Here is a 27,745-nt window from a genome sequence, read left to right on the forward strand (position 1 = left end):
TAGGTATCAGTACCATGTCTGTGTCATAAAAGGAGTTTGGCAGGACTCCTTCATTCCCTATTTTTTCAAATAGTTTATATAGCATTGGGGCAAATTGTTCTTTAAATGTTTGGTAGAATTCACATGTAAATCCATCTGGTCCTGGGGATTTTTCCTGGGGAGTTGATTAATACCTTGGTCTATTTTTTTTTCTGAAATGGGACTATTTAAGCAATTTATTTCCTCCTCTGTTAATCTAAGAAGCCTATATTTTTGGAGGAAGTCATCCATTTCACTTAAGTTATCAAATTTATTGGCATAAAGTTGGGTAAAGTAACACATTATTTCTCTAATTTCCTCTTCATTGGTGGAAAGGTCCCCCTTTTCATTTGTAAGACTAACAATTTGATTTTCCTCTTTCGTTTTTCTGATCAGATTTACCAAAGGTTTATCTATTTTATTGGCTTTTTCATAAAACCAACTCTTGGTTTTATTTATTAATTCAATAGTTTTTTACTTTCAATATTATTGATTTCTCCTTTTAATTTTTGTATTTCAAGTTTAATTTTTGGTTGGGGGTTTTTTATTTGGTCTTTTTCTGGCCTTTTAAGTTGCAAGCCCAATTCGTTAATCTTCTCTTTCTCTATTTTCTTCATAGAAGCCTCTAAAGATATAAAATTTCCCCTTATTACTGCTTTAGCTGCATCCCACAGATTTTGGTATGATGTCTCATCATTGTCATTATCTTGGGTGAAATTATTGTTTCTATAATTTGCTCTTTCACCCAGTCATTCTTTAAGATGAGATTATTCAGTTTCCAATTACTTTTTGGTCTATTTATCCCTAACTTTTTACTGAATGTAGCTTTTATTGCATTGTGGTCTGAGAAGAAGGCATTTATTATTTCTGCCTTCCTACATTGAATTTTGAGATCTTTATGTCCTATTACATGGTCAATTTTTGTATAGGATCCATGAACTGCTGAGAAGAAAGTATATTCCTTTCTATTGCCATTCAGTTTTCTCCAAAGATCTATCATACCTAGTTTTTCTAATGTTCTCTTTACTTTTTTAATTTCTTTCTTGTTTGTTTTGTGGTTTGATTTGTCTAAATCTGAGAGTGCAAGGAGGAGATCTCCCACTATTATAGTTTTACTGTCTATTTCTTCTTGCAACTCTCTTAACTTTTCCTTTAGAAAGTTAGATGCTATACCACTTGGTGCATATATGTTTAGTATCGATATGGCTTCATTATTTATGCTACCTTTCAGCAAGATATAGTTTCCTTCCTTATAACTTTTAATTAGATCATCTTCGGCTTTTGCTTGATCTGAGATAAGGATATCTACCCCTGCTTTTTTGGCTTTACCTGAAGCGTAATAGATTCTGCTCCAACCTTTTACCTTTACTCTCTCTATATATATATCTCCCTGATTTAAGTGTGTTTCCTGTAAACAACATATTGTAGGGTTCTGATTTTTGATCCAGTCTGCTATCCGTCTCCATTTGATGGGAGCATTCATCCCATTCACATTTACAGTTAAAATTACTAATTCTGTATTACCTGCCATCATATTATCCCCAGATTATGCCTTTTCCCTTGACCCCCCTGAACCCCTTCCCCGATATTTAATTTATAGACCCCCCTTGTGACACGCAGCCCTCCCTTTTTTGTGTGTCCCTCCCCCCTCCCTCCACATCCCTTCCCTTATTCTCCTTTTCCTTTTCCTTTTTCCTCTCCCCCCTTTTAATGAGGTGAGAGAGAATTCTCTGAAAAACAAATATGACAATTATTTACTCTTTGAGTCTCTTCTGATGAGAGTAAGATTTACACAATGATTCTCCCCCTCTCTAAATTCCCTCAGATATGGTGTATTTTCTATGCCTCTTCCTGGGATGTAGTTTCCCTCTTTTTATCACACCCAACCCTTTTTCTGATAATACCCCCTTCCTTTTACTACACCCCCTCCTTTTTTTTTTCTTTTATATCAGTAAAATCAAATTATCCATGTGTACTTTCTATATACCCACAACAGAGATATAGTTCTCAAGGGTTCTGTGTACCTTTTTCTGTTTCTCTTCAGTCTTGTGGATATAGATCAAATTTTTTGTTTAAGTCTGGTTTTTTTCTTAGAAACATATGGAATTCCTCTATTGCATTGAATGACCATCTTCTTCCATGGAAAAAGATGCTAAACTTAGCTGGGTAGTTTATTCATGGTTGCAATCCTTGATCTTTTGCCTTTCGGAATATCAGGTTCCAGGCCCTTCTATCTTTTAATGTGGAGGCAGCCAGATCTTGTGTGATCCTTATTGTGGCCCCTTGGTATTTAAATTGTTTTTTTCTAGCTGCTTGCAGGATTTTCTCCTTTGTGTGCTAATTCTGCAGCTTAGGCACAATATTCCGTGGTGTTCTTTTTTAGGGTCTATTTCAGAAGGAGTTCGATGAATTCTTACAACATCTACTTTCCCCTCTGTTTCTATTATCTCTGGACAGTTCTCTTTAATAATTTCCTGTAAAATAGAATCTAGGATCTTATTTTGGTCATAGTTTTTGGGAAGTCCAATGATCCGCAGATTATCTCTCCTAGATCTATTTTCCAGGTCTATAGAATTTCCCAGTAAGTATTTGACGTTATTCTCCAGCTTTTCATTTTTTTTTTTTTTTTTGTTTTGTTTGACTGATTCTTGGGTTCTCAGTGAATCATTGATTTCTATTTGTTCCATCCTGAATTTTAAGGAGTTATTTTCTTCATTCACAGTTTTTACTTCTTTTTGTAAATGCCCAATTTCGTTTTTAAATGAGTTATTTTTGCTCTATTGATTTTTTTTTTCCATTTCCCTAATTTTTTTTTTTGAGAATTATTTTCTTCTTCCAATTCAGAAATCCTATTTTCTTGGGACTCTTTTATGTTCTCCAATTCAGAAATACTATTTTCTTGAGATTTTTTTATCTTCTCCAGTTCAGAAATCCTACTTTCCTGTTTTTTTTTTTTACCTTTTCTAATTCACTAATTTTGTTTCCCTGCATCTCCTGTGAATTCTTTATTTTTTCCAACCCCAATTTCACAACGTTGTTATTCTCTTTCCTTTCCCCATTTTTCTTCAAACTCTCTTAACTTTTTAATAGTCTCTTCAAGGAGAGAGTTATGTGATGGGGGGCAGGAATTATTCCCCTTTAGGTTGTTATCTGCTGACTCTCTGCTGTTAACTTCCTTGGGGTTGGATACCTGCTCTTTCTCTGTGTAGAAGGAATCTATATTTTTGGGGGGCTTTTTGCTCATACTTAAAAAATCTTTTCGGGTCTGTCCCTGGGGTAGGAAATTATTTCTTTCTTTCTTTACCACTTCTTCCCAGACTTGATGGATGCAGCGGCCCCTGCGCCTGAGCTAAGAGAGAGCTCTGGGAGAGAGTTCCCCACCCCCTCCCTGGAAGTGCCTCAGAGGCGATCAGCAGTGCTGTGCTTTGAGGGCACTGTGTTCTAGTGGCTTCCCTGATGTTTGAGACTGTACAGTAAAGGCGACTCAAAGCCTAGCCTATGTGTCTGGTTGAGACGTGGATGTCTGCAGCAGGTGACCTGAAAAGCCCCTGCGCTCACACTGGAAGTGTCTGCCAGAAACCGCGGTCCCTAGTTCAAAGGTTCTGCTTCTCTGGGACTTCCATTCCACAGCCTCTAGCCAAGCCAGGCAATATGAGTTACAGCCCCGCCCACTTTTCAATCTCTTAACTACCCCCCAGGTGAAAGCCTGGATTGCCTATGTCGGCCACACCCACCAGTGCCAAGATGTGCTGAGTCACCCCCGGGATCCAGGAAGATCCAATCTGGTTTTAAATTTTAAAGTTGCTGAGATTTCTCTTCTGAACTGCTGTATTATAAGCAGAGAAGAGCTAACAGCCTGTGCCAGATTCTTCTATCTCAGTGGATTCTCTGATCCCAGAGCCCTCCCCAGCGCGATCAGCGCAGTGTGCCACCACCCCACCGTCTGCACTGGCCTCTCTTCTTCCTCCCCTGGGAGCTGACCTTTCCTGTTCAAATTCCAGATTCTCTTCAGCTGGTAAGTCGTGCTTCCAGTCCTTGTGGATTCTATCAGTCCAGCGCTATTTCTGAGGCTGAGTAAATCTAGTTGGTTGTGAGGGAAGAAAGGAGCTTACACAGTCGCGGTGTATCTTCTCCACCATCTTGGCTCCACCCATGAACCAAGACCATTTTGTTTTCATCTTTATGTCTCCAAGGTCTAGTGTAATACATGACCCCTAGTAAGTATGTAATATATGTTTGCTCCTTGTTTAGTTGTGCTTTGCTGATTGAGTAGTCTAAGGAAGATGGGTGAGGTAGGCTACCAAATGAATGATATGGTCACAAAAGACACAGGGACCAGAAACTGGGGACATGAGTAGAAGCAGCCAGCGGGAAAGGGAGCTAAGCCCCCATATTGCTCTTGGGATGGAACCTACGTTTTGGCTGAAAAGCAAGAGGAGCTAGGGCCACAGTTAAGACCCCAGACAGCTTTATCAGGTAACTTTCATCATATAGAATTTGGAAAACACCCCATTGAACGCTGCAGATCTAGAATCCCCTTGTTAATTAGGCCAGAGTTGTCTGTACAAGACAAGATCTGTTTCAATCTAGCCTCTATTTTGCTGACCTGTTGCCTCAGTTTCTTTAACTGAGAGTGTGGATAATAGCACCTACCTCCCAGTGTTGTTGAGGAGAGAATATATGTAAAGTGCTTAGCACAGTGCTTGGTACATAGGAGTTTAATAAATGCTTGTTTCCTTAAGAAATATTGGTAAATTGGAAGTGATTCGAAGTGGAAAAATGGCAGAGCTACCACGGAAAAGCTCCAACAGTTCTTGCCCTCAAGGAGGTGGTTTTCTGTAGATGAGACCCTCCAAGCCCAAGCCCAGAAGTGGAAAGCCCAAGATGGAGGATGAGAAGGTGCTGTCAGAGAGCAATCCAGACCACCTTCTCTTCCACACCCTGGGAGGATTCCCAAGGCCAAACTAAGCACTAGCTCTGGAAGCCGGCTTGACTGGCTTGTCAAAGCCTTCTGGGGCCCTTCATCCAATGAAGGCTGCATTCTGCTTGGGAGTTAGTTTGGTTTCATTTTATTGCCAGGGCCTGTACATCAATTCACAAGAGGTATTGTTCCAGCTTTATCATTCAGTGCAAACATCTTTTGTGGCTAACCTGAGGTTTGCCACTATCTATGGAATCAAATCAGAAGGGGTTTTCCCATCTCCAATCTTGCTGGCTCCAGAGCACCCATTTGCTTTTCTAGCACTCTTACTATCCCCCTTCTTCATCCAGGGGATTTAGGTTCCCAACTTCTGAAGAAAGGTTAGATTTTCAGAAACAGAAATTTTACATTTCAGTCATATAGATTATAATGAGCACAAGTCAGGCAGAAGAAACTTCAAAGGGGGAATGGGGGGCTCTAGCACAAGCCTGTGGGGACACCAATTATTTTCTGGCTCAGCCTTCGCCTGGAGCTGAGGGGAAGCACCTGGATGCAAATCTCTAAGCCAGTCCCTTGTCATTCTGAATTGCCCTCCAGGTATGGAATGGCTGCTCTGCTCCTCCAGGAAGATCCAAAAGACTTCAGCAGGGCCACTTCCTAGCTTCTCTGGGACTTCTCTGGCTAGAACACAACAGACCTGCTGCTTGTTAACCCCCAATAGCTCTTTGCTCCCAGACTTTCAGACGGTCCCAAGCCTCTGATGGCAAAGGTCCTGGTTACAGTTGTTTCACAATCTCAAAGAAGAAGAAATCTGCCTCCCTCTCTTATTCCCAAACCCAGATAGGATATAGCCAGCTTTACCCATCAGCAGTATGGGCTAGCTGCAAATAAGGGAAAAATTTAATTTACCCAATAAGTTTGCCAACAAGTATTTCTTTAGATTAACGAGCTGGCAAATCTAATCACTAGATAGCACAGAAGAAACTGGGAAATATCACTAATCATGTGGAAGCTGAAAGAATGACAACTTGACACTTTTGGAAACAGAAAAAAACTTTTTTTTTTAAAAACCCCATCAAACTCCGCAACATCTGTCCCCTTCCCCCCACCAGTACAATAAACTCCAAAGTATAGATCAAAACTCCCCAACAACAATCAGCAACATCATCTGTCCCCTTCCCCCCACCAGTACAATAAACTCCAAAGTATAGATCAAAAATCCCCAACAACAATCTAAATCCCGTTTGAAGTAGATCTTCAAGGCCCGAAAACATGTGTTCAATATCGCCAGAATCTGGTCACTCTGGGTTCAGTATCTCCTTTGCTTCAGTATTGGCTTATAGGTTGCCTGAAAAGGTAAAATGTTACAGCATAAGTGAAAGATATGTGTCCTTTTAATATACTGGAAAAACCATCCATAAACTGCAATATTTTTTGGGGGGTGTTTGTATATTTTAATCCAGCTATTCATTCTCTTCTGCCTATAAATCTCGTTTCTACCTATAAATCTCTTTTCTGCTTATAAATCCCTTTTTTAATCTAAAAATCTCTTTTCTATTATAAATCACTTTATTATAAATCTCTTTTCTACCTATAAATTGCTTTTCTTCCTATAAATCTCTTTTCTACCTATAAACATTTCTACTACAAATCTATCTTTTCACTTATCTATCCATCATTATCTTTTTAACTATGCATCAAGTGTATCTATTCAATCTATTTGTGTATCCTATCTATCCCATTCATCCATCACCAGTTTTCTATGTATCTAGTCTATTGGTCTATTTGTCCACTCATCCATTCTCATATTCACATACTACTCCCTTTGCTGTCAGGATCCAACTGGGTTGTTGTGGCGAGATCATCACCTTTAAGTCAGAAAAGTTTGGGTGTTCTCCGGCGCGTCACAATGAGCATCACACAATGAGGTCTCCATGGCCAAGGTAAGCAAGGAAACTGCTCATCAGATGAGGATTGTGCCAGGCTTTATGCGGAGGTTTTCTTTTAAAAATATTTTTTAGGAAACCTTTTTATTTTAGAAAACATATGAAGGGGAAAGTTTTCAACACTGAGCCTTGTGAAACCTGCTGTTCCAACATTCCCCCTCCTTCCTTCCACCTCCTTCCCTAGATGACCGGTAATTACATGTTAAATATGTGAAAATATATGATAAATCCAATGTATATAAAAATATTTATGCAATTATCTTGCTTATGCAGAGATTTTCTTCCTACTTCTTTTTTTTGTTGAATAAGTAGTAAAAGCAATAGTAATAATACTAGGAATAGGAGTTACACTACTAGTAGTAGAAATAGTAGTAATAGTAATAGTAAAGTAATAGTAATAGTAATAGTAAAGTAATAGTAATAGTAATAGTAAAGGTAGTATTACAAATAATAATAGTAGTGGTAGTAGAAGGAGTATTAATAGGAATAAGAGCAATGATAGTAGTAGTAGCAGGAGGAAGAGAACTAGAAGGAATGGGAGTAGTATGAATAGTAACAGTAATAAGAGTGGGAGTAATTGTAGTAGTTGGTGGAAGAGTAATAGTAGTAATCTTAAGAGTGATACTAATAGGAGTAGGAAGAGGAGTAATAGTAGAAGTAGTAGTAATAATAATAGGTGTAAGAGTACGAGTAATAATAGTAGTAGTAAGAATAGTATCTGACATTTACACAGTGCTTCACCATCTCCAAAGTAATATAGACCATGTTTTCTCTGATGCTACCCCTAAGGCTCAGACCCACCCTTATGGGAACAGCCAGACTCTCCCATCCTTGAGCCAGGGAGATGCATGTCCTGTTATTTAGGGTTCAGTACCTGTGTTCCAGGCTTCAGGGAAGAAACAAGATCTTTCACCATTTTGGCTTCCGATATCGTTACCCCACCAACCACAAAGAGGATCTACAGTGGATGGTCACCGGGATGAGGTCGGCTCACCTGTAACATTCACCATAACAAGGATGGGGTCAGCCATCAGACAAGCATGTCAGGTTAATATATGACTCATTAATGATCAAATAAAGATCTTACGTTAGGACATAATGTTCGTAGATTTTCAGCTGTGGAATCAGAACTTTAGAACTAGAAATGTAGTCTCCTTGTGGTCGTGGAGCTCAAGTATCTCATTTAACATGTGAGGAAACTGACGCTCAGGGAGTTTAAGTGATAATAAAAAGTCATGCAGGTAAGAAATAATCAGCACAGCAAAATTCCACTTGTTTAATGTTACTTTATTACAGTGTCTTTCCCGTATCCCATCCCACCACCTTTTTTTTTTTTTTTTTTTAAGAATTAATATGTTTAGCTATAGGTTAAAAGATTGAAGTATGGAAATATACACACACATATATGCACACACATACACACATATGTAATGAACACTTAGAGTTAACATGATAGTATAAACAGGATCTGTTTGACTCTTGTCTCTGCCTTTTACAACCTGTATGCGCTGGGACAATATACTAAATATACTTAACCACCCTGAGTCTCAGTAACTTTCTCTGTAAAATATGGAAGCAGAAACCCTGAAATATTCCCGCCAGCTCAAAATCCACGATGCTGTGACTCTACTTGAAACCAAATATTTCTCAAAGGCTTATTCTCGGTGGAGCAAAAATGATTGTACCATTCCCATTTTACAGATGAGGAAATTGAGGCAAACACAGATTAAGTGACTTGCCCAGAGTCCTACAGTTGGTGTTTGAAATCAGGTGCTGATTCAAGTGTGGTCCAACAGTGTTATCCACTGTACCAGCCAGCTGCCAATAATTTTAGAAAAGGTCTTCATCTATATGTAACTGAATTCAACAAGCATTTATGAAACCTCTAATATGAGCAAGTCATCTTGTTTCTGGGAACCAGGCATAGGATGATGAAAAAGAAAATAGTTTCTGAACTCAAAGAATCTGCTTTTGATTGTTTGTTTGTTTGTAAAGGTAGGCTCTCTATTTCCCAGATTATTTGTACTTCTAGTACATATAGGGTTAGTCAGCAACCTGGCCCTACCTTCAACCCCTTATTAACACTGACTGCAGGAGGGAAACTGAAGATAGATTATCTCTATATAGCTGCTTTACCTTCATGAACATGCTAAATCCCAGTTTATGTAGATCACTGAGGTCCGAAGACATGCCTTCAATATCACCAGCATCTGGTCACAAGTGGTTCAGTATCTCCTCTGCTTTAGCAGTGGCTTATAGGATGCCTGAAAAGGTAAAATGTTACAGCATAAGTGAAAGATATGTGTCCATTTGATCTACTGGAATAACCATCCACAAACTGGAATTTTTTGCGGGTGGGGGAAGAGGGAAGGAAAGAGAAGTCAAATATTTCCCAAGCCAGATAGAAAGCAACCATTTTAGCTTCTATAATATTGAAGAATAAAATATAATAGTTTAATACTGACCTGAAGGCAGTCTCAATCTTTGACAGGAGCACTTGGTATGATGCTGATGAGGACCAGAAAGGATCTCTTTTTCCAGTAATTTATTTACTGATTTACCTAACCCTCCATTGACTCAATCATTATCTATGTATATTTAATGCAGCTATTCATTCTCTTCTGCCTATAAACCCCTTTTCTACCTATAAATCTCTTGTCTAATTAAAAATCACTTTTTTTATCTAATAATCTGTTTTCTACTTATAAATCGCTTTAATTACTATAAATCTTTTCTACTTATAAATTGCTTTTCTTCCTATAAATCTCTTTTCTACCTATGAATCGCTTTTCTTCCTATAAATCTCTTTTCTGCCTATGAATCGCTTTTCTACTTATAAATCTCTTTTCTACCTATATATCACTTTTCTTCCTATAAATCTCTATTCTACCTATAAACTTTTCTACTATAAATCTATCTTTTCACTTATCTATTCATCATTATCTTTTTAACTATGCATCAAGTGTATCTATTCAATCTATTTGTCTATACTATCTATCCCATCCATCCATCACCAGTTATCTATGTATCTAGTCTAATAGTCTATTTGTCCACTCATCCATTCTTCTATACACACATCCTACTCCCTTTGCTTTCAGGATCCAACTGGATTGTTGTGGCGAGATCATCACCTTTAAGTCAGAAAACCTTGGGTGTTCTCAGGCATGTCACAATGAACTAGAGCATGTCACAATGGGCATCACCCAATGAGGTCTCCATGGCTAAGGTAAGCAAGGCAACTGCTCATCAGATGAGGATTTTGCTCAGGCTGTATGCAGAGGTTTTCTTTTAAAAATATTTTTTAGGAAACCTTTTTATTTAAAAAACATATGAAATGGCAAGTTTTCAACACTGAGCCTTGCTAAACCTCCTGTTCCAACATTCCCCCTCCTTCCTTCCACCTCCTAGCCTGGGTGACCTGTAATTACATGTTAAATATGTGAAAATATATGATAAATCCAATGTATATAAAAATATTTATACAATTATCTTGCTTATGCAGAGATTTTCTTCCTACTTTTTTTTGTTGACATCATTTTCCGCAATAATATGTAAACTTTGAGGGCAAGACCATTTTTTTTAATTCATTTTTCCAAATTATCCCCCCCCTCCATTCTCTCCCCCCCCCCGATGACAGGCAATCCCATACATTTTACATGTGTTACAATATACCCTAGATACAATATATGTGTGTAAATACCATTTTCTTGTTGCACATTAAGTATTAGATTCCGAAGGTATAAGTAACCTGGGTAGATAGACAGTAGTGCTAACCCTTTACATTCACTTCCCAGTGTTCCTTCTCTGGGTGTAGTTATTTCTGTCCATCATTGATCAACTGGAAGTGAGTTGGATCTTCTTGTTGAACATGTTGAACATTTCCACTTCCATCAGAATACATCCTCATACAGTATTGTTGTTGAAATGTACAGTGATCTTCTGGTTCTATTCATTTCATTCAGCAACAGTTGATTTAAGTCTCTCCAGGCCTCTCTGTATTCCTCCTGCTGGTCATTTCTTACAGAGCACTAATATTCCATAACCTTCATATACCACAATTTACCCAACCATTTTCCAACTGATGGACATCCATTCAACTTCCAGTTTCTAGCTACAACAAAAAGAGCTGCCACAAACATTTTGGCACATGCAGGTCCCTTTCCGCTCTTTAGTATTTCTTTGGGATATAATCCCAATAACAGCAATGCTGGGTCAAAGGGTATGCACAGTTTGATAACTTTTTGGGCATAGTTCCAAATTGCTCTCCAGAATGGCTGGATTCTTCCACAACTCCCCCAACAATGTATCAGTGTCCCAGTTTTCCCACAGCCCCTCCAACATTCATCATTATTTGTTCCTGTCATCTTAGCCAATCTGACAGGTGTGTAGTGGTATCTCAGAGTTGTCTTAATTTGCATTTCTCTGATCAGTAGTGATTTGGAACACTCTTTCATATGAGTGGAAATAGTTTCAATTTCATCATCTGAGAATTGTCTGTTCATATCCCTTGACCATTTATCAATTGGAGAATGGTTTGGTTTCCTATAAATCAGGGTCAGTTCTCTATATATTTTGGAAATGAGACTTTTGTCAGGACCTTTACTTTTAAAAATATTTTGCCAATTTGTTACTTCCATTCTAATCTTGTTTGCATTACTATTGTTTGTAGAGAAACTTTTTAGTTTGATGTAATCAAAATCTTCTATTTTGTGATCAATAATGCTCTCTAGTTCTCCTCTGGTCATAAATTCCTTCCTCCTCCACAGGTCTGAGAGGTAGACTATTCTCTGTTCCTCTAATCTATTTATGATCTCATTCTTTATGCCTAAATCATGGACCCATTTTGATCATGGTGTTAAGTGTGGATCCATATCTAATTTCTGCCATACTAATTTCCAGTTTTCCCAACAGTTTTTTTCCGAATAATGAATTTTTGTCCCTAATGGTGGTATCTTTGGGTTTGTCAAAGATTAGATTGCTATAGATGTACCCTTTTTTGTCCTTTGTATCTAATCTGTTCCACTGATCTACCGTTCTATTTCTTAGCCAGTACCAAATGGTTTTGGTGACTGCTGCTATATAATATAGCTTTAGATCGGGTACACTTGGACCACCTTCCTCTGACTTTTTTTTCATTAGTTCCCTTGCATATTCTTCCAAAAGGATTTTGTTGTTATTTTTTCTAGATCATTAAAATAGTTTCTTGGGAGTCTGATTGGTATAGCACTAAATAAATAGATTAGTTTGGGGAGTATTGTCATCTTTATTATATTCGCTCGGCCTACCCAAGAGCACTGAATGTCTTTCCAATTATTTAAATCTGACTATTTTTGTGGCAAGTGTTTTGTAATTTTTCTCATATAATTCCTGACTATTCTTTGGTAAATGGATTCCCAAATACTTTGTACTCTCAACATTTGTTTGGAATGGAATTTCTCTTTGTATCTCTTCCTGTTGCATTTTGTTGGTGATATATAAGAATGCTGAGGATTTATGTGGATTTATTTTGTATCCTGCCACTTTGCTAAAATTCTGAATTCTCTCTAATAGCTTTTTAGCAGAGTCTTTGGGGTTCTCTAAGTATACCATCATGTCATCTGCAAAGAGCGATAGTTTGATTTCCTCATTTCCTACTCTAATTCCTTGAATCTCTCTTGGCTCTTATTGCCGAGGCTAGCGTTTCTAGTACTATATTGAATAGTAATGGTGATAGTGGGCAACCTTGTTTCACTCCTGATCTTACAGGGAAAGGTTGCAGTTTATTTCTATTGCATATTATGCTTACTGAAGGTCTTAAATATATGCTCCTGATTATTCTAAGGAAGAATCCATTTATTCCTATACTCTCAAGAGTTTTTAGTAGGAATGGATGTTGGATTTTGTCAAATGCTTTTTCTGCATCTATTGAGATGATCATATGGTTTTTATTAATTTGATTATTAATATGGTCAATTATACTAATAGTTTTCCTAATATTAAACCAGCCCTGCATTCCTGGTATGAATCCTACTTGATCATAGTATATTATCCTGGGGATGATTTTCTGAAGTCTTTTTGCTAATATCTTATTTAAGATTTTAGCATCAATATTCATTAAGGAAATTGGTCTATAATTTTCTTTCTCAGTTTTCGATCGACCTGGTTTAGGTATCAGTACCATGTCTGTGTCATAAAAGGAGTTTGGCAGGACTCCTTCATTCCCTATTTTTTCAAATAGTTTATATAGCATTGGGGCAAATTGTTCTTTAAATGTTTGGTAGAATTCACATGTAAATCCATCTGGTCCTGGGGATTTTTCCTGGGGAGTTGATTAATACCTTGGTCTAATTTTTTTTCTGAAATGGGACTATTTAAGCAATTTATTTCCTCCTCTGTTAATCTAAGAAGCCTATATTTTTGGAGGAAGTCATCCATTTCACTTAAGTTATCAAATTTATTGGCATAAAGTTGGGTAAAGTAACACATTATTTCTCTAATTTCCTCTTCATTGGTGGAAAGGTCCCCCTTTTCATTTGTAAGACTAACAATTTGATTTTCCTCTTTCTTTTTTCTGATCAGATTTACCAAAGGTTTATCTATTTTATTGGCTTTTTCATAAAACCAACTCTTGGTTTTATTTATTAATTCAATAGTTTTTTACTTTCAATATTATTGATTTCTCCTTTTAATTTTTGTATTTCAAGTTTAATTTTTGGTTGGGGGTTTTTTATTTGGTCTTTTTCTGGCCTTTTAAGTTGCAAGCCCAATTCGTTAATCTTCTCTTTCTCTATTTTCTTCATAGAAGCCTCTAAAGATATAAAATTTCCCCTTATTACTGCTTTAGCTGCATCCCACAGATTTTGGTATGATGTCTCATCATTGTCATTATCTTGGGTGAAATTATTGTTTCTATAATTTGCTCTTTCACCCAGTCATTCTTTAAGATGAGATTATTCAGTTTCCAATTACTTTTTGGTCTATTTATCCCTAACTTTTTACTGAATGTAGCTTTTATTGCATTGTGGTCTGAGAAGAAGGCATTTATTATTTCTGCCTTCCTACATTGAATTTTGAGATCTTTATGTCCTATTACATGGTCAATTTTTGTATAGGATCCATGAACTGCTGAGAAGAAAGTATATTCCTTTCTATTGCCATTCAGTTTTCTCCAAAGATCTATCATACCTAGTTTTTCTAATGTTCTCTTTACTTTTTTAATTTCTTTCTTGTTTGTTTTGTGGTTTGATTTGTCTAAATCTGAGAGTGCAAGGAGGAGATCTCCCACTATTATAGTTTTACTGTCTATTTCTTCTTGCAACTCTCTTAACTTTTCCTTTAGAAAGTTAGATGCTATACCACTTGGTGCATATATGTTTAGTATCGATATGGCTTCATTATTTATGCTACCTTTCAGCAGGATATAGTTTCCTTCCTTATAACTTTTAATTAGATCATCTTCGGCTTTTGCTTGATCTGAGATAAGGATATCTACCCCTGCTTTTTTGGCTTTACCTGAAGCGTAATAGATTCTGCTCCAACCTTTTACCTTTACTCTCTCTATATATATATCTCCCTGATTTAAGTGTGTTTCCTGTAAACAACATATTGTAGGGTTCTGATTTTTGATCCAGTCTGCTATCCGTCTCCATTTGATGGGAGCATTCATCCCATTCACATTTACAGTTAAAATTACTAATTCTGTATTACCTGCCATCATATTATCCCCAGATTATGCCTTTTCCCTTGACCCCCCTGAACCCCTTCCCCGATATTTAATTTATAGACCCCCCTTGTGACACGCAGCCCTCCCTTTTTTTTGTGTCCCTCCCCCCTCCCTCCACATCCCTTCCCTTATTCTCCTTTTCCTTTTCCTTTTTCCTCTCCCCCCTTTTAATGAGGTGAGAGAGAATTCTCTGAAAAACAAATATGACAATTATTTACTCTTTGAGTCTCTTCTGATGAGAGTAAGATTTACACAATGATTCTCCCCCTCTCTAAATTCCCTCAGATATGGTGTATTTTCTATGCCTCTTCCTGGGATGTAGTTTCCCTCTTTTTATCACACCCAACCCTTTTTCTGATAATACCCCCTTCCTTTTACTACACCCCCTCCTTTTTTTTTTCTTTTATATCAGTAAAATCAAATTATCCATGTGTACTTTCTATATACCCACAACAGAGATATAGTTCTCAAGGGTTCTGTGTACCTTTTTCTGTTTCTCTTCAGTCTTGTGGATATAGATCAAATTTTTTGTTTAAGTCTGGTTTTTTTCTTAGAAACATATGGAATTCCTCTATTGCATTGAATGACCATCTTCTTCCATGGAAAAAGATGCTAAACTTAGCTGGGTAGTTTATTCATGGTTGCAATCCTTGATCTTTTGCCTTTCGGAATATCAGGTTCCAGGCCCTTCTATCTTTTAATGTGGAGGCAGCCAGATCTTGTGTGATCCTTATTGTGGCCCCTTGGTATTTAAATTGTTTTTTTCTAGCTGCTTGCAGGATTTTCTCCTTTGTGTGCTAATTCTGCAGCTTAGGCACAATATTCCGTGGTGTTCTTTTTTAGGGTCTATTTCAGAAGGAGTTCGATGAATTCTTACAACATCTACTTTCCCCTCTGTTTCTATTATCTCTGGACAGTTCTCTTTAATAATTTCCTGTAAAATAGAATCTAGGATCTTATTTTGGTCATAGTTTTTGGGAAGTCCAATGATCCGCAGATTATCTCTCCTAGATCTATTTTCCAGGTCTATAGAATTTCCCAGTAAGTATTTGACGTTATTCTCCAGCTTTTCATTTTTTTTTTTTTTGTTTTGTTTGACTGATTCTTGGGTTCTCAGTGAATCATTCATTTCTATTTGTTCCATCCTGAATTTTAAGGAGTTATTTTCTTCATTCACAGTTTTTACTTCTTTTTGTAAATGCCCAATTTCGTTTTTAAATGAGTTATTTTTGCTCTATTGATTTTTTTTTTCCATTTCCCTAATTTTTTTTTTTAAGAATTATTTTCTTCTTCCAATTCAGAAATCCTATTTTCTTGGGACTCTTTTATGTTCTCCAATTCAGAAATACTATTTTCTTGAGATTTTTTTATCTTCTCCAGTTCAGAAATCCTACTTTCCTGTTTTTTTTTTTTACCTTTTCTAATTCACTAATTTTGTTTCCCTGCATCTCCTGTGAATTCTTTATTTTTTCCAACCCCAATTTCACAACGTTGTTATTCTCTTTCCTTTCCCCATTTTTCTTCAAACTCTCTTAACTTTTTAATAGTCTCTTCAAGGAGAGAGTTATGTGATGGGGGGCAGGAATTATTCCCCTTTAGGTTGTTATCTGCTGACTCTCTGCTGTTAACTTCCTTGGGGTTGGATACCTGCTCTTTCTCTGTGTAGAAGGAATCTATATTTTTGGGGGGCTTTTTGCTCATACTTAAAAAATCTTTTCGGGTCTGTCCCTGGGGTAGGAAATTATTTCTTTCTTTCTTTACCACTTCTTCCCAGACTTGATGGATGCAGCGGCCCCTGCGCCTGAGCTAAGAGAGAGCTCTGGGAGAGAGTTCCCCACCCCCTCCCTGGAAGTGCCTCAGAGGCGATCAGCAGTGCTGTGCTTTGAGGGCACTGTGTTCTAGTGGCTTCCCTGATGTTTGAGACTGTACAGTAAAGACGACTCAAAGCCTAGCCTATGTGTCCGGTTGAGACGTGGATGTCTGCAGCAGGTGACCTGAAAAGCCCCTGCGCTCACACTGGAAGTGTCTGCCAGAAACCGCGGTCCCTAGTTCAAAGGTTCTGCTTCTCTGGGACTTCCATTCCACAGCCTCTAGCCAAGCCAGGCAATATGAGTTACAGCCCCGCCCACTTTTCAATCTCTTAACTACCCCCCAGGTGAAAGCCTGGATTGCCTATGTCGGCCACACCCACCAGTGCCAAGATGTGCTGAGTCACCCCCGGGATCCAGGAAGATCCAATCTGGTTTTAAATTTTAAAGTTGCTGAGATTTCTCTTCTGAACTGCTGTATTATAAGCAGAGAAGAGCTAACAGCCTGTGCCAGATTCTTCTATCTCAGTGGATTCTCTGATCCCAGAGCCCTCCCCAGCGCGATCAGCGCAGTGTGCCACCACCCCACCGTCTGCACTGGCCTCTCTTCTTCCTCCCCTGGGAGCTGACCTTTCCTGTTCAAATTCCAGATTCTCTTCAGCTAGTAAGTCGTGCTTCCAGTCCTTGTGGATTCTATCAGTCCAGCGCTATTTCTGAGGCTGAGTAAATCTAGTTGGTTGTGAGGGAAGAAAGGAGCTTACACAGTCGCGGTGTATCTTCTCCACCATCTTGGCTCCACCCATGAACCAAGACCATTTTGTTTTCATCTTTATGTCTCCAAGGTCTAGTGTAATACATGACCCCTAGTAAGTATGTAATATATGTTTGCTCCTTGTTTATTTGTGCTTTGCTGATTGAGTAGTCTAAGGCTGATGGATGAGGTAGGCTACCAAATGAATGATACGGTCACAAAAGACACAGAGACCAGAAACTGGGGACATGAGTAGAAGCAGACAGCGGTAAAGGGAGCTAAGCCCACATATTGCTCTTCGGATGGAGCCTAGGGCCACAGTGAAGTCCCCGGACCTCTTTATCAGGTACCTTTCATCTTGGAAAATTTGGAAAATACCCCTTTGAACGATGCAGATCTTGGATCCCTTTGTTAATTAGGAGAGAGGTGTCTGTACAAGACACGTCGAATCTTATGCCAAGGTTATCATGTTAGATCCATAGGATAGTAAGTCTGGAAGAGGTCACAAGCAACATGCCCTGAGAACAACATCTGCTTAATACAGCAATAAATCAAATGTTGCAACAACTGGGGGAAGAGATTGAAGCTCACATTAAACAGAAGCATTTGCTTGGAGAAATTGTAGGGTAAAGACCCTTTTCAATGAAATAAAACGATGTGTTCCAATCGTCAGGCAGCCGAGCACCCTGAATAAATCCAACCAATTTAAATCGAGGGCTAAGAACAGGCCAGGATGTCTCCCTTTTAGGAAGAGTGAATTGAAGGGGAGTGGGTCTGGAACTGCTGAGGTTAGAGGGAGGTATGGCCCTAATCCAGGTTGTGGAGAAACCCTGGCAAATATTTCTCCTACCAGGCTTTCCACAAAGATAAAAGGTGATAGGGACATTCTAGCCTTAAAAAAGTGCTTTGTACAATGCCTGGTAATCATCTTCATCATCCCCATTCCAGTCCCCAGCACCCTCACCATCTCACCTAGCACAGCGCTCCCCAGATGCTACCTCCCATGCTAAACTTTGCATTTATCCCAGTTGGATCCTCCTCTCAAACTTGGAAGTGGGGGTATTCTTTTTTCTCCCTTTTAAAAATGAGGCAGCTGGGCAACCTCTCCCTGGGTGACAAGGCCAGTGAGCCTGAGGCCACATCTGGCTTCAGGCCTGGGATCTGTCTGCTGCACTGGGCATTTGATGAATGCTTGGTGACTAAAAACCAAGAACATTACCACTGCCTCACTGGCTCAGACCTCCAACTTACCCCTCCCCTCAGTAACCTGTCTCTGCCCCGTGAAGCCCAAGGCTGTGCCATGGACACTGGAGCGGCTGCATCTCCTGGTAACCAATGCACAATGAAGGAAAAGCACTCAGCGCCTTCCCATGCCAGTATCACGGCAGCCGGGGAGCTCCTTCTCTGCTCAGTGAGCATGGGTAAGATTTAGAGCCTTCCAGGAGGCGGAAGGGGATCTAAGCTGTTTGCAGAGACCTTCCTAAAAGGATGCCAGGGTGACTCCCTACAATTATTTACCATTCATTCTTGCTTCATGATTGTCCTGAGTAATGGAATTTTTTGAGTTTTCAGACTAAGAGGGATTAGAGCTTGGTGCTGTGGGATGCAAGGCCTCCCTTTGTGTGTCTGTGTGTGCCTTACATCCCAGGGAGTGCATTCTGTGGATCTATGAGAAATTATTCTGTCTGTATTAATAAATACAGCCAGGCTTTTAAAGAAGTAATTGGCAACAGAGAAGCAACAAGTGCCTCTGGCATTGCCCACAGAATTAGAACTGGTTCTTCACCAGCTCCAAGGTGGAGGCTGATAGTTCTGTATGGGTTCCTCACAGAACCACAGCTCAAGTAACTAAGGAGTAGGCCTGGGGAGACTCAGCCAGGTCTATCCCTCCTTCAGTTTCCCAAGGAACTCAGAGCAACCTCAGGTTGGAAAGAGGGGACCAACAGAGTGACCTCATAAAGAATGGAGACATTTCCAGGATCAGAGAGAGGGGGAAAATTTCAAGTGCCTAGTTCAGAGGTTCTCAACCTGGGATATATCAGGTTGATTTTCAAAACGAATTGTAATAATGAATGTCGAAAACTATCTTTACCTGTATTTGGAAAAAAATAAAATACTATTGAGAAAAAACATATTTTAAAACTGTATTTCAGTAATACTGATTCCCTTGTTATCCTGTTCCTTTATTTTAAGCATTTAAAAACGACTATTCCTAGAAGAGGCAGTCACCAGACTGTCAAAAAAGTCCATGATCCAAAAATAAGAAAGAAAGGATGTTAAAAAGAAGACAGGACTCGACTTTAGACTCTGTCTACTACTGTGTGCCTGTAGTTGTCTGTATTTGAAACAAAAATTGTTAGTCTTAAAAATGAAAAGGGGGAACTCACCACTAATGAAGAGGAAATTAGAACAATATTTAGGAGCTAATTGGCCCAACTTTACAGCAATAAATTCGATAACTTAAATGAAATGGAAGAATACCCTCAAAAATAAGCTTGCCCAGATTAACAGAGGAAGAAGTAAATAGTCTAAATAGTCCCATTTCAGAAAAAGCAATAGAAGAAGCTATTAACCAACAGCCTAAGAAAAAATCCTCAGGAAGAGATGGATTGACATGTGAATTCTACCAAACATTTAAAGAACAACTAACAATAAATGCTATATAAAAATTTTGAAAAAAAAAGAAAAGGGAAATTGAGGGAGGCCTACCAAATTTCTTTTATGATCCAGACATGGTACTGATACCTAAAACCAAGTAGACTGTAAACTGAGAAAGAAAACTAAAGACCAATTTCCTTCTTGAATATTGATGCTAAAATCTTAAATAAGATATTAGCAAAAAGACTTCAGATAATCATCCCCAGGATAATACATTATGATCAAGCAGGATTTATACCAGGAATGCTGGGTTGGTTTAATATTAGGAAAACTATTAGTATAATTGTCCACATTAATAATCCAATTAATAAAAACCATATGATCATCTCAATAGATGCAGAAAAAGCATTTGATAAAATCCAACATCCATTCCTACAAAAAACACTTGAGAGTATAGGAATAAATGGACTATTCCTTAAAATAATAAGGAACATATATTTAAAACCGTCAGTAAGTATCTTATGGAACCTTTCCCTGTAAGATAAGGAGTGAAACAAGGTTTCCCACTATCACCATTATTATTCAATATAGTACTAGAAATGCTAGCCTTGGCAAAGAGTGCTGAGAAAGAGATTCAAGGAATTAGAGTAGGAAATGAGGAAATCAAACTATCACTCTTTGCAGATGACATAATGGTATACTTAGAGAACCCCAAACACTCTGCTAAAAAGCTATTAGAAATAATTCAGAACTTTAGCAAAATTGCAGGATATAAAATAGATCCACATAAATCCTCAGCATTTTTATACATTACCAACACAATCCAACAGCAAGAGATACAAAGAGAAACTCCATTCAAATAACTGTTGATAGTATAAAATATTTGGGAATATATCTAACAAAGGAAAGTTAGGAATTATATGAGCAAAATTACGAAACACTTGCCACAAAAAGGAAATCAGATTTAAATAATTAGAAAGACATTCAGTGCTTTTGGATAGGCCAAGAGAATATAATGAAGATGACAATACGCCCTAAACTCATCCATTTATTTAGTGCTACACCAATATGACTCCCAAGGAACTTTTTTTAAAGACCTAGGAAAAATAACAACAGAATTCATATGGAACAACAAAAGTTCGATTATTTCAAGGGAAGGAATGAAAAAAAAATGAAGGTGGTCTAGCTGTCTAGCTGTGCCTGATCTAGAACTATATTATAAAGCTACACTCACCAAAACCATTTGGTATTGCTTAAGAAATAGACTAGTTGTTCAGTGGAGTAGGATACTTTCACAAGGCAAGATAGTGAATAAAAATAGCAATCTTGTCTTTGACAAACCCAAAGATCCCAACTTTTGGCATAAGAATTCATTATTTGACAAAAACTGCTGGAAAAACTGGAAATTAGTAGGGCAGAAACTAGGCATGGACCCATACTTAACACCATATACTAAGATAAGATCAAAATGGGTCCATGATTTAGGCATAAAGAACGAGATCATAAATAAATTAGAGGAACATAGGATAGTTTACCTCTCAGACTTGTGGAGGAGGAAGGATTATGTGACCAAATGAAACCTAGAGATCATTATTGATCAGAAAATAGAAAATTTAGATTACATCAAATTAAAAAGTTTTCCCAGGGGGGGTAAACTAATGCAAACAAGCTTAGAATGGAAGTAACAAATTGGGAAAACATTTTTACAGTTAAAGGTTCTGATGAAGGCCGCATCTCCAAGATATACAGAGAATTGACTCTAATTTATAAGTAATCAAGCCATTCTCAAATTGAAAAATGGTGAAAGGATATGAACAGACAATTTTCCGATGATGAAATTAAAACTATTTCCACTCACAAGTTCCAAATCACAAGTGTGAGATACCACTACACACCTGTCACATCCGTTAAGATGACAGGAAAAAATAATGATGAATGTTGGAGGGGCTGTGAGAAAATTGGGAATATGATGCATTGTTGGTGGAGTTGTGAAAGAATCCAACCATTCTGGAGAGCAATCTGGAATTATGCCCCAAAAGTTATCAAAATCTGCAAATCCGTTGACCCAGCAGTGCTACTACTGGGCTTATATCCCAAGGAAATACTAAAGAAGGGAAAAGGACCTGTATGTGCCAAAGTGTTTGTGGCAGCACTTTTTGTAGTGGCTAGAAACTGGAAAATGATCGGATTTCCATCAATTGGAGAATGGTTGGGTAAATTATGGTATAAGAATGTTATGGAATATTATTTTTCTCTAAGAAATGACCAACAGGAGGAAAACAGAGAGGATTGGAGAGACTTACATCAACTGATGCAGAGTCAAACGAGCAGAATTAGGAGATCTTTATACACTTCAACAATGATATTGTGTGAGGATGTATTCTAATGGAAGTGTATATCTTCAATATGGAGAAGAGCTAATCCAATTCCAATTGAGCAATGATGGAGAGAATCAGCTACACCCAGAACCTGAACACTGGGATATGTAAACTGTGAGCATTTTTGTTTGTTTGTTTGTTTTTTTTATTTTTCTTCACAGATTATTTTTACCTTCTGAATACAATTCTTCCTTTGCAATAACAACAACAATAAAATTTCGTTCTGCACATATATATTGTACCAAGAATATACTATAAGATATTTAATATGTATGGGAATGCCTGCCCCCTATTGCAGGGCATGGAGGGAAGTAGGGGAATAATTCAGAATAGAAAGGAGTAGAAGGGATAATGTTGTAAAGAAAAATTACTTATGCATATGTACTGTCAAAAAAATGCTATAATTAAAAATCAATAAAAAATAATAATAACTTGCTGGCATTTGCACTATTTTATAATTATGATATCATTTGACTCTCACAACAACTTAGGCAATAGGGATTATTGTAAACAACGTTTCACTATTGAGAAAACTGAGGGCAGATGTAAAATGACTTATTTAATTTCAAAAACATATAGTAAGTTTTGGAAGGTAAATTAGACTCTAAGTCTTCCTGCCTTGAAGCCCCTGCCCTCTATCAGCTGTACCATCTCACTTTCACCTTTTCTGTTGTTGTAATGGTTAAGTTGTCTGCTCCTAGAAGGGCAAGAAATTGGTCATCGCACTAGGAAAACTTAACAGTACTCCTAGTACGAATAATAATAGTAATAGAAGAGTAGCAATAGTAGTAGTAGTAATAGTAGTAGTAGTAGTAGTAGTAGTAGTAGTAGTAGTAGTAGTAGTAGTAGTAGTAGTAGTAGTAGTAATAGTAGTAATTATAGTAATAGTAGTGAGAAAGGAGCAGTGGTAATAGTAGGAGGTGGAGGAGTAGAAGAAGTAGGAGTAGTATGAGTAGTAACAGTAATAAGAGGAGGAATAATAGTAGTGATAAAAGTAGTAGGAAGAGTAGTAATGATAAAAGTAATAGTAATGGTAGTAGTACTAATAATAATAGCAGTAGGAATAATAGTAGTAGAAGAAGTAGTAATAGCAATAGTAATAACAATAGGAATGGGAGTTATACTAGTAGTAGGAGTAGTAGGAGTAGGAATTGTAGTAGTAATAGTAATGGTAAAAGTGGTAGTAGAAATAATAGTAGTGGTAGTAAAAGGAGTATTAATAGGAAGAGGAGCAATGATAGTACTAGTAGCAGGAGGAAGAGATCTAGAAGGAATAATAACAGTAATAAGAGTGGGAGTAATTGTAGTAGTTGGTGAAATAATAATAGTAGTAATCGTAGGAGTAATACTAATAGGAGTAGGAAGAGGAGTAATAGTAGAAGTAGTAATAATAATAATAGGGTAAGAGTATGAGTAATAATAGTAGTAGTAAGAGTAGTATCTGATATTTACACAGTGCTTCACCATCTCCCAAGTTCTATAGATCATCTCCTCTGATGCTACCCCTAAGGCTCAGAACAAGTCTTGTGGGAAGAGCCAGACACTCCCATCCTTGGGCCAGGGAGACACATGTCCTGTTATTTCGGGTTCGGTACCTGTGTTCCAGGCTTCAGGGAAGAAACGAGATCTTTCAACATTTTGGCTTCTGATATCGTCACCCCACCAACCACAAAGAGGATCTGGAATGGATGGTCACCGGGATGAGGGCGGCTCACCTGTAACAGTCACCACAACAAGGACGGGTTCAGCCCTCAGACAAGAATGCCAGGTTAATGTTGCTGCAAATGAACTATATAAAATCCAAGATAAAATATATGACTCATTAATGATCAAATACAGACCTTACATTAGGAGGCAATGTTCCTAGATTTTCAGCTGTGGAATCACAATTTTAGAACTGGAAATGTAGTTTCCTAGTGGTCATGGAGCTCAAGTCTCTCATTTAACATGTGAGGAAACTGAGGCTCAGGGAGTTTAAAGTGTTAATAAAAAGTCATGAAGGTAAGAAACAAACAGCAGAGCAAAATACCACTTGTTTAATGTTACTTTATTACAGTGTCTTTTCCCTACCCCATCCCACCACTTTTTTTTTTTTTAAGACTTAATACGTTTAGCTATAGGTTAGAAGATTGGAGTATGGAACTATACACACACATATATGCACAAACATACACACATATATAATGAACACTTAGAGGTAACATGATAGTATTAACAGGATCTGTTTGAATCTTGTCTCTGCCATTTACAACTTGTATGCGCTTGAACAATATATTAACTATACTAAACTTCCTTGAATCTCAGTGACTTTCTCTGTAAAATATGGAAGTAGAAACCCTGAAATATTCCTGCCAGCTCAAAATCCACGATGCTGTGACTCTACTTGAAAACAAATAGTTCTCAGAGGCTTATTCTCTGTGGAGCCAACATGATTGTATCATTCCCATTTTACAGAGGAGGAAATTGAGGCAAACACAGATTAAGTGACTTGCCCAGAGTCCTACAGCTGGTGTTTGAAATCACTTGCTGATTCAAGGGAGGTCGAACAGTGTTATCCACTGAACCAGCCAGCTGCCAATAATTTTAGAAAAAGTCTACATCTATATGTAATTGAATTCAACAAGCATTTATGAAACCTCTAATATGAGCAAGTCATCTTGTTTCTGGGAACCAGGCATAGGATGAGGAAAAGGAAAATAGTTTCCGAACTAAAAGAATTTGCTTTTGTTTGTTTGTTTTTAAGTGTAAGCTCTCTATTTCCCAGATTATTTGTAGTTCTAGTATATATAGGGCTAGTCAGCAACCTGGTCCTACCTTGATCTCCTATTAATACTGACTGCAGGAGGGAAGCTGCAGGTAGATTATCTCTATGTAGATGTTTTACCTTCATGAACATGTTAAATCCCGTTTAAAGTAGATCCTGAGGCCCAAAGATGCGTTCAATATCACCAGCATCTGGTCACAACTGGTTCAATATCTCCTCTGCTTCAGCAGTGGCTTATAGGATGCCTGAAAAGGTAAAATGTTACAGCATAAGTGAAAGATATGTGTCCAATTGATCTACTGGAATAACCATCCACATCTACTGGAATAACCATCCACAAACTGCAATTGTTTTGGGGGTGGGGGAAGAGGGGAAGAAAGAGAAGTCAACAATTTCCCAAGCCAGATAGAAAGCAACCATTTTAGCTTCTATAATATTGAAGAATAAAATATAATATTTTAATACTGACGTGAAGGCAGTCTCAATCTTTGACAGCAGCCCTTTGTATCATGCTGATGAGGGCCTGAATGGATCTCTCTATCCAGTAATTTATTTACTGATTTACTTAACCCTCCATTGACTCATTCATTATCTTTTTATAATTTAATGCAGCTATTCATTCTCTTCTGCCTATAAATCTCTTTTCTACATATAAATCTCTTTTCTTCTTCTAAATCACTTTTTTTACTTATATATCTCTTTTCTACTTATATATCGCTTTTTTTCATATAAATCTCTTTTCTAATTATAAATTGCTTTTCTTCCTATAAATATCTTTTCTACCTATAAACTTTTCTACTATAAATCTATCTTTTCACTTATCTTCCCATCATTATCTATTTAACTATGCATCAAGTGTATCCATTAGATCTATTTGTTTATCCTTTCTATTCCATCTATCACCAGTTATCTATGTATCTAGTCTATTAGTCTATTTGTCCACTCATCCATCCTTCTATTCACACTTCCTTCGCCCTTTGCTGTCAGGATCCAACTGGGTTATTGGGGCGAGAACATCACCTTTAAGTCAGAAAACCTTGAGTGTTCTCAGGCGTGTCACAATGGGCATGACACAATGAGGTCTCCATGGAGAAAGTAAGCTTAGCCTGTATGTGGAGTTTTTTCTTTTAAAAAATTGTTTTAAGAAAGCTTTTTATTTACAAAACATATGAAGGGGTAAGTTTTTAACACTGACCCTTGCAAAACCTTCTCTTCCAACTTTTCCCTCCTTCCTTCCACCTCTGCCCCTAGATGACAGGTAATTACATATTAAATGTGTGAAAATATATGCTTAATCCAATGTATGTAAAATATTTATCCAATAATCTTGGTTATGCATAGATTTTCTTCCTAGTTCTTTTTGTTGACATCATTTTCCCCAATAGAATATAAATTTTGAGGGCAAGACCATTTTGTTTTTATCTTTATGTCTCCAGGGTCTAGTGTAATATATGACCCCTAGTAAGTATGTAATATATGTTTGCTCCTTGTTTAATTGTGCTTTGCTGATTGAGTAGTCTAAGGAAGATGGATGAGGAGGGCTACCAGATGAATGATATGGTCACAAAAGACACAGGGACCAGAAACTGGGGACATGAGTAGAAGCAGCCAGTGGGAAACTTGGCAACAACATCTCTCCCCTTCCCACCACCAGTACAATAAACTCCAGAGTATAGATCAAAACTCCCCAACAGCAATCTCTCTCCTTTTCCCCCACCCCTCTCCCCATTATCCAGGACCTTAAGGCAGGATTCAATTATTCCCAAAATTGGTTAACAGGGTAGAGTTTAGGAAACATATCTCTACTGGTGTCAATAGAGAGGGTCTTTGGAGATGGCTAAGTCTTATCTCCTTAGCAGATGCATTTGGCATAGATGCCAATGTCTGGATGAAGTTGTAGTGTTTAGGAAGTGTATCTCTAATGGTCACAATAGAGAGGGTCTTTAGAGATGGCTAAGTCTTATCTTCTTAGCAGATGAATCTGGCTCAGTTGCCAATGTCAGGATGAAGTCCTTCCATTGCAAATAACAGCTCTGTAATGTTAAATGGGCTCAGGAGTCCCCTGGACAGCACAATACCTAAGAACAGGAGGGGGTGGGGAAGCACCACATATAATTAGGGAGGGAAAGTCCACTCCTGCCTTAGCCATGGTGAAAGAAACACAAAGGGCATGGGTTATTACCTTTTAATTGACTCGGGTTTCGGGGCAGACAGACCCCATTTCCAAGTTTCAAGAACGGAATGCAATCTAATTTAAGATTTTCTGAGGTTCATGGCTTGGGGGAGCAAGATGGTGGCTACCTTATGCTCCATCTCAGAATGTGTGCTCATCACTCCTCATCATCCCTCTGAACTTGGACCCTCAGAATCTGTGCTCATCACTCCTCATCATCACTCTAAACTTGGACCCTCAGAATCTGTGCTCATCACTGCTCATCCTCCCTCCCAACTTGGACCCTCAGAATCTGTGCTCATCACTCCTCATCATCCCTCCCAACTTGGATCCTCAGAATCTGTGCTCTTCACTCTTCATCCTTCCTCAGAACCTGCACACTTGGTTTCTGTTATCTACTACTGTGGACGCAACTGTACTGCTGAGAATTTGGACAGAACGTTATTTTGCTTTCAGTTAGAATTGCTCCCTCCTTCTAATACCACTCTCTCTCTCGCTCCAAAGACGAATAGCTGCTCCATTTTCAAGCCTGGGTTCCTGAGGTTCTGGCTGCTCCACCTCCTAACTCAAACCTTCCTCTGATTTGGGTCTCCATTCCTGGCACAAGGGGCCTTCCAGGACCAAGCAAGCATTGGGTCAACGATAATCTTTGCTTTAGGCTTCTCTACCTTAGAAAGGAAGAAGTC

General features: G+C 38.1%; 1 long non-coding RNA gene across 1 annotated transcript; it reads right to left on the reverse strand.

Annotated features, from left to right (window-relative positions):
- Positions 1–5,974: 5,974 nt before the first annotated feature.
- LOC141560890 (uncharacterized) lies at positions 5,975–27,205 on the reverse strand. Its single transcript, XR_012487870.1, has 4 exons — positions 25,356–27,205; positions 25,007–25,131; positions 23,718–23,837; positions 5,975–6,287 (listed from the first exon to the last, which is right to left on the reverse strand). It is a non-coding gene; the product is annotated as an uncharacterized LOC141560890 (long non-coding RNA).
- Positions 27,206–27,745: the final 540 nt, after the last annotated feature.

This window comes from Sminthopsis crassicaudata, chromosome 3 (genome assembly GCF_048593235.1).
Source record: "Sminthopsis crassicaudata isolate SCR6 chromosome 3, ASM4859323v1, whole genome shotgun sequence".
Lineage (NCBI taxonomy): Eukaryota > Metazoa > Chordata > Mammalia > Dasyuromorphia > Dasyuridae > Sminthopsis > Sminthopsis crassicaudata.